The sequence below is a fragment of the Mirounga angustirostris genome, unplaced genomic scaffold (genome assembly GCF_029215605.1).
Source record: "Mirounga angustirostris isolate CCGP_5_RB_7025 unplaced genomic scaffold, mMirAng1.0.hap1 SCAF_4, whole genome shotgun sequence".
In the NCBI taxonomy this organism is placed as follows: domain Eukaryota; kingdom Metazoa; phylum Chordata; class Mammalia; order Carnivora; family Phocidae; genus Mirounga; species Mirounga angustirostris.
The window spans coordinates 85770473-85777878 of NW_026991712.1; positions in this window are offsets into that span (position 1 = coordinate 85770473).

The window sequence follows — 7406 nt, forward strand, 5'->3', positions numbered from 1 at the left end:
TTCACCAAGTCAGTTTCTTGACAGCTGGGATAAAGGCCACCAAAAGGCCCCTGTAGGAAGTTCCCTGGAGAAAACATTCTGAAATTTGGTCTTATAGGAATTCTTTGTAGTCAAGCTTCAGAGGTGTCCTAGGAGCACAGAGGTCTCCATACAGCTACAATTTTGGATTCTTCAGCTGAGAATTTGTACCCTTTAGAAGGAGCAGGTCCCACCTGAGGTTCTCTTCCATCCCAGATCAGGCTCCAGAGTGGGTTGCTTAGTGTAGCTGGGATCTGTGCGGTCATTGAGTCCATGTATGGACAGGTAGCTCTGTTCCTGTGAAGCCCAGTAGATGAAGTCTTAGGGCCTGCTGTGGGTTGTGAGAGAAGCAACCTCTTGAAGTATTTGGATATGTTACAAGCTGAAGGACACCTTCACCTAAGAATACTGGTGCTTCAATAGCAAGCATCTCACCTCCCTGACTGTCCCAGGTTTGGTTGCAGGCCCATACATGTAACTGTTTTTCTTCTTTTTTCTCCACCACATTTACTACCTCTTCTTGAGTCTTTATTACAAGGGCAAGTCTGGTCTATGCAAAGATCCAGCAGGCAGGGGCAACACTGCAGTCAGTTGAGGAGAGGGAGAGAAAGAATAAAATGGGCAGTATTTGGAAAAGAAAAATGATTAAAGAGTGTGTCTACACCGTGACTTGCAGCCTTGGGACTGGGACAGGGCTGTGATCATGGAAGGATTAGTGCTTGGAATGAGGTGTACAACTGTTCCTCTGGGGTGCAGACTAAATTCTGATATGTTGCTGGGGACATGTAACATTTGGAACTAATATTCTTGCCACACTCGTGTGCATAACTTCTGATATCATGACATCACCTACTGGCAGATAAGTGTCCTAGAATATGAAGAATAACTTCAGTGTGTGTTTCTCTCTTTGGGAATTATTTTTGGAAAAAGAAGATTTCCCTTCCTTGTCATGTCTATATTCTTCTGATTTTCTGTTGTCATGATACATGTAAATATATCCCTAGAAGGAGATTTGAGGAACATAAAGAATGTCTCATCCTCTCCTTTAGGTGGCAATTCCATTAACTTTTCTTGAAGCTCCTATATATTACATTGGACCAGAAAGTTGAGAAATTTGGCCAATAGAGAAATTTCTCTCTATAGGTCACTGTACAGGTCATTATATCACGGATGGTCAAAATAATACACGATGTTAACTTCAGGAACCTAGTATCTGAGAAGTCCGTTGTTCCTTTTGAATGCTAATTATTTACCTTTTCTATCAGAAAAGGCCTATCAGACAGGTACAGGTACTTTACAAATAGAGGAGCATTCAGACTTTCTGACTTAGGTGGGCATAGGAAATGCAGAATAAAAACTGTTCAGAATGAGAGAGAAACTGAAGTGTGGGAGAAGTGCTAGGAAGTTCTAAAGCCAACAAAAGCCGATCAACTTTAACTGCCGACCACTCAATTAACAGCTGAACTCCCTAACTGATTGACTGATCACATGGCCACTCTTCAAAAATGAGACTACATCAAGTGATAATGTGGATAATGTGATAACTGCCAAAGCAGAAGTGTGTCCACCTTATCTCTACTCTGTCCCAAATGCCAACTCCAGAAGACTGAAAATGCAGGAGAGTATATAACCTCTGCTTCTTTGCTACACACTTAGGAAACACAGTAATTTAGGGGATACCCAAATGAGTAGGACAGAGAAATGGCCATCACCAGTTTTGGTGTTCTGAAGAGACAAAATTAAGGGGGTGAGGGTTGGGGGACAATGTTGGAAGTTCAGTGGGGGTGGTGGAAGACTGTTTGGACGAAGCACTTCCCACTGTTGGCCCTGTGATAAGGAAAGCAGTTGGCATGAGAAGAGCCACATTGATGAGCATTTGATACACTGTGGGAGACAGAGACAAAAATGCAGCAGAAAGCTGGGTAAGGCAGGCAAGGGATTTGGCACCACCGCCTATCCATCCCCATGCCAGGGGCAGAGTCATCCTGGGTTCTCTCTTGCAGTCTCCCTTGACACCAGGCAGTTAATAACCTAGGATTCATCTAGGGAAGAAGTTCTGACTTCAATGCAGGCTGTGGCCAGGGAATCATCCTAAATTATAATATGACAGTAATCACACATAAATTGAAAAATAAGGTATTTTAAGGATTTATTAGTTTATTATAGTTGGAGGGTAAAGAAAAAAATATCAAAGCTCTTTGTCTAACAAAATGGCTCTTGGAGATTAATTTATATATCATTACCCATGATAACCAACTAGCATAAAAGACAATTAAAAATGGAAATTTATATTCCAGTAGAGACATATACTGAAGTCATGCTTTTTGCCTTAAAGTCTATTAATGTAGCTATCTTTTGGTTAATGTTTTCAGTAATGCTCCTTTTCTCTTCTTTTGTTTTCAACCTTTTCTATCACTTTATGGTTTGGTATGTCCCTTGAATACAGCATATAGTTAATTTTAAAATCCAGTCTAGCAATATTTATTTTTTACAGAATAATTAGGTCTACTTAACTTTTTTTTTTTAAAGACTTTATTTATTTATTTGAGAGAGAGAGAGAGACAGCGAGAGAGGGAACACAAGCAGGGGGAGTGGGAGAGGGAGAAGCAGGCTTCCCGCCGAGCAGGAGCCCGATGCGGGGCTCGATCCCAGGACTCTGGGGTCATGACTTGAGCCGAAGGCAGATGCTTAACAACTGAGCCACCCAGGCGCCCCAGGTCTACTTAACTTTAATATAATTGTTGATATAATTAATTTTAAATTTACTATCTGTATTTTTTCTATTTGTCCTCCTTGATCTGTGTTTTTACTTCTTTCTCTTTTCGGATTAGTTATCTTTTAAACTATTATAACTTTTTTTTATTGCTTTATGTACTTTACTTCCATTTTTCCTTCTATGTTTTTCATTGTATTTCACTTTGCTTCTATTCTTTCAGTGATTAATTAAAAATTAGTCTTAATCTTTAATTATTTTTCTTTTTCAGTTAATTTTAACCCTTGATTTATCTAGCATAGTAATACTTATTACATTTACCCTCATCCTGGACACTATAGAGACCTTGGAATACTTGTATTCCATTTTGTGTCATCTACATATATGCAGTTATTATTTGTTATAGTTCTGAGTATTAAGCCCCAGAAGATAATTTATACACTTTTATATGATCAATGTTAGATTTATCCATGTATTTATGGCTACCTTTCTCTTTATATCTTTCCGTGACCGTCTTTCCATATGGAATCATTTTTCTTCTGCCTGAGAAACATCATTTAGAAATTTCTTTTGTGTTAGTCTGCTTGGGAAGAACTGTTTCAGCTTTTTTTCCTCTGAAAGTGCCTTTATTTTACTTTAATTATTGAAGACTTTTTATTAAGTATGTAAGTCTAGGAGGCAGTTACTTTCAGAACATTGAAAATATTTGCATTTGATTTTTGTTTTTCAGAAGTTAGTCAATGGTCTGACTGCTGCTGATTGGAATGTAATCTCTCTTTTTTCTCTGGGTATTTTTTTTTTTTTACAGTTTTTGTCTTTGTTTTTTATTTTCTGCAGTTTTACTGTTTTCTCTACCAATGATGTCCCTTTATTTACCTTGTATGGGATTGGTTGGCTTTCTGGAATCTGTTGATTTGTATCTTTCATATTGCCTGGAAAACTCTCAAATATTACTTCTCCAAATATTGCCTTTGCCTTGTTTTCTCTCTCTCTTCTACTTCCAAGACTCTAACCAAAATATAAGATACACCTTCTGATCCCATTTGCTATTTTTCTGTGTGTTTAGTATTACATTTTTTCTCCTTGTCCTACATTTTGAATTTTTTTCTTCTTCCCCATATTCTGCTTTACTGTTTTCTTTTCAGCTGTGACTTCTCTCCTGTTAAACTCTTTCATTGAGTTCTTAATTTTAGCTATTTTTATTTCATTTCAAAATTTATTTTTTCCCCCACCAAGGGAAGAAAATGTTTCCAGGAAGAGGAAAGGATCAACTGTAAAATGTTGCCAGATTAGACTAAACGAGGGTTAAGAACTGACCACTGGGTTTAGCAAAAAGATTTTGGCAGCCTTGACAAGAGCAGTTTCAGGAGGTTGATGAGAATAAAGGTGTGATTGTAGTGGATTCTAGATGAGGGATTGAATATGCAAATGGAACAATGGCCAGACCATATATAAAAATAGAATTCTGAGCCACAATCTGCAGCAACCAATGCTGGAGACCAATCCATTATTTACACTAACCAGCCCAGATTATAGTTGTAAAAAGAAATGTCTCCTTTTGTCCCTTTCGACTACAAGACGCCTATGCTTACCCTTTGAAAAGTTGGAAAGATTTTGAAAAGATTGTGATCAAGGTGTGAAAAGATTATACATTTACTCCCCCTACCGAACGCTAAGCTGCTAGGAAATGTAAATGCCTTATCTTTAGACTCTCAGCACACTTCTACTGCAAAGAATTAATTTTCCCCAGAGGGCATCTGGCTTTGACTTCCTTTCCACATGATAAAGCTGCTAATTGCCTCAGAAAAGATTTCTGAGTTATAGTACAAAGGTAAGCATACTTGGGGTCAATTAATAATTCTGTTTCGGCTAAATCTTATCATTATTATATCACTGCTACACGAGACTTGGAGCTAGTTTGTGTCTCAGTGCACCATTTATTACCTTTCTGACCATGAGCAAGCTGCTTGACCTCTTTTAGCTTTATTTCTCATGCACAAGATTGAGATAGATAATAGTGAGATATTCTCACCCAAGCTAAATGTTGGAGTGTTCCAGCCTTGTTTAGATGGATGTCTACTTTGTTACCCTGCCTTTCCAGTAAGTTTTGTTTTTACTTTTTGCTGAGAATCAGCCTAGAAGTTATTGGAGGAAGAGAAACTAAATTGTGGTGGCAAAAAACAAGTTAGACTGTGATAAGGGTCAACCTCACCTATATAGGATAAAACCCTAAGAAACAAAGTTATTGTATGGAAATTTTCAAGGATTAAGACCACTGTACGTGCTGCTTCTGATTTCTAAAAGTACAAAATTTTCATTCAAATAACTCTCCTATCGTAAACTCTTACAAGAGTCCATCAATTCACACCTACCCACCCCTAGTAGTTCTGTGAGCTGAGAGCTTTTCAGAGTTCAAAAATACTGGTCTGACTCCCACAGACTTTGATCACAAAGTGAAGTTTACTTATTATCTGGACTCTGCTGGAGGAACTATAGGCAGGAGCATTAGCTGAATCATTAGAGTAGAAGCTTCTAGCTGAAGTAGTATTGCATTATAAAATGCTCTTCAAACTGCCAATTTCACCTGTAGTGAAGTTCCTTACCACTACTCTAGTCTGCCTCCCTCATAGGTTACTACAAAGACAATATCACCATTATTTTCATCAGAATATTGAGGGTCAGAATTGTGTCACCAATAGTAAGGTTCTTAGAAATTCTGGATTATGTTGTCATAAAGGGGGGTCATTTCTTTTGCATGGAATGTTGAAAGGATTGATAGTATGCAGATAGCGTCTTAGATTTGCTGTAAGTTGAAATAGCTTTAAGGAAAAAGTGATAAAATAGAGCTTCTATAGAAAACATTCTATATATTAGAATTCCATGACAATGAGCTTTTGGTAAAGCCACTGATTTGGTCACTGAAAATCTTAGGAAAGAATCTCAAGGGCGCCCAGGAAAATTAGACAAAGGGCTTTATGAATATATTCATAATGACAAAAAAAAAGTGGGTTTAGAGAAAGAGGAAATGGACATGGTCATCCCAGACTAAGACAACCTATAAAAGACAAATTATAATACCAACCAGAAATTAACCATAAAGACTAGATGATATAAAAAGTCATAGATGCAAATTAATTTTTTTTTAAAGATTTTATTTATTTGACAGAGACAGTGAGAGCAGGAACACAAGCAGGGGGAGTGGGAGAGGGAGAAGCAGGCCCCCTGCGGAGCAGGGAGCCCCATGCGGGGCTCCATCCCAGCACCCCGGGATCATGACCCAAGCCGAAGGCAGACGCTTAATGACTGAGCCACCCAGGTGCCCCGAAAATTAATTTTTTAAGTTGATGAAATCACTTTGAGGATACATGAAGCAGAGAAAGATTTGATAGATCAAGTAGTAAGAATAACTAAGAATAAAAAACTCATTGAATTTCTAATGGAAACTTGAAATTTAACCAATGAGGAACTTTTTATAATGAATGGCTGTTGAAGAAAAACATCAGGTAAAGTATCAAATCTCTTGAAAAACACTTTCAGCATTAGCAAATATATAAAGGTAGTATATTACAGCAATTCAAGAGATACACAACAGCATATAAAACGTATTAAGCAAAATTGTGCTGTAGACAAGTATATGCAATTACTTAAAACTTTGTTGATAGGTTTCAATAGTTCCTAAAATATATGGTTGTTAAAGAAGGAATTGAGTAGAGAATAAAGTATTACTGACTGCTTTTTACTTGTAAAGAATGTAAAAATAAAATAAATTTTTGTGGGTGCCTGGGTGGCTCAGTTGGTTAAGCATCTGCCTTTGGCTCAGGTCATGATCCTGGAGTCCCAGGATTGAGTCCTGCATTGGGCTCCCTGCTCAGCAGGGAGTCTGCTTCTCCCTCTGACCCTCCCCCCTCTCATGTGCTCTCTCTCAAATAAATAAATAAAATCTTTAGAAAAAAATAAAATAAATTTTTGGTCAATTCTGTATGAGATTTAAATGATCTTACCTTAAAAAATATATCAAATAATTGTTCACAAATTATTTTCTGTAGTAAAGAAGAGAAAAATTTTAGTTAAAATAGGCAAATAAGACTTTGCGTCTCCCTTTGAGAAAAGCGTATTTGTGATTTTTAAAGTATGAAGCCTATGAATATGATGTTCTTATAAAATATCATCAGTATATGGAAATATAAATGTCATATATAGATGTAAATTCTCCTGTGGTTCTTCTGAGCATCATGATTTTCATTGATCATTAAATACTGGAAATTAGTCTATCTGCCTTAGTTACAGTGTTTGCTCCATTATCCTAGTTGTTTTTACATTTGGAAAGTACAGTTGCTTATTAGAAAAAAAGTATTTCATCCTTCCAGATCATGAATCTCTTTCACTCCTCTTCCACAACAATACTCATTTCCTCACGTTTTCCTGAGCATTCTCTCATTTTTCAAAGAAGCAGCTATTTTACTACAAAGGAATTGTGAAGGATGGGGTGGGTACTGTTATACTCTCTTGGTGAGAATGTGAAGGAAATCAAACTGCCTGTTTTAAATCTGGCTTCTACTTCTTATAACGTTGGGCAAGTTACTAAATTCCTCTTTGTCTAGTTTCCTCATTTACAAAACAGAGACAACAAGAGTGTCTAGTCATAGTTTATTATGAGGGTTAAATGAAAAAAGAC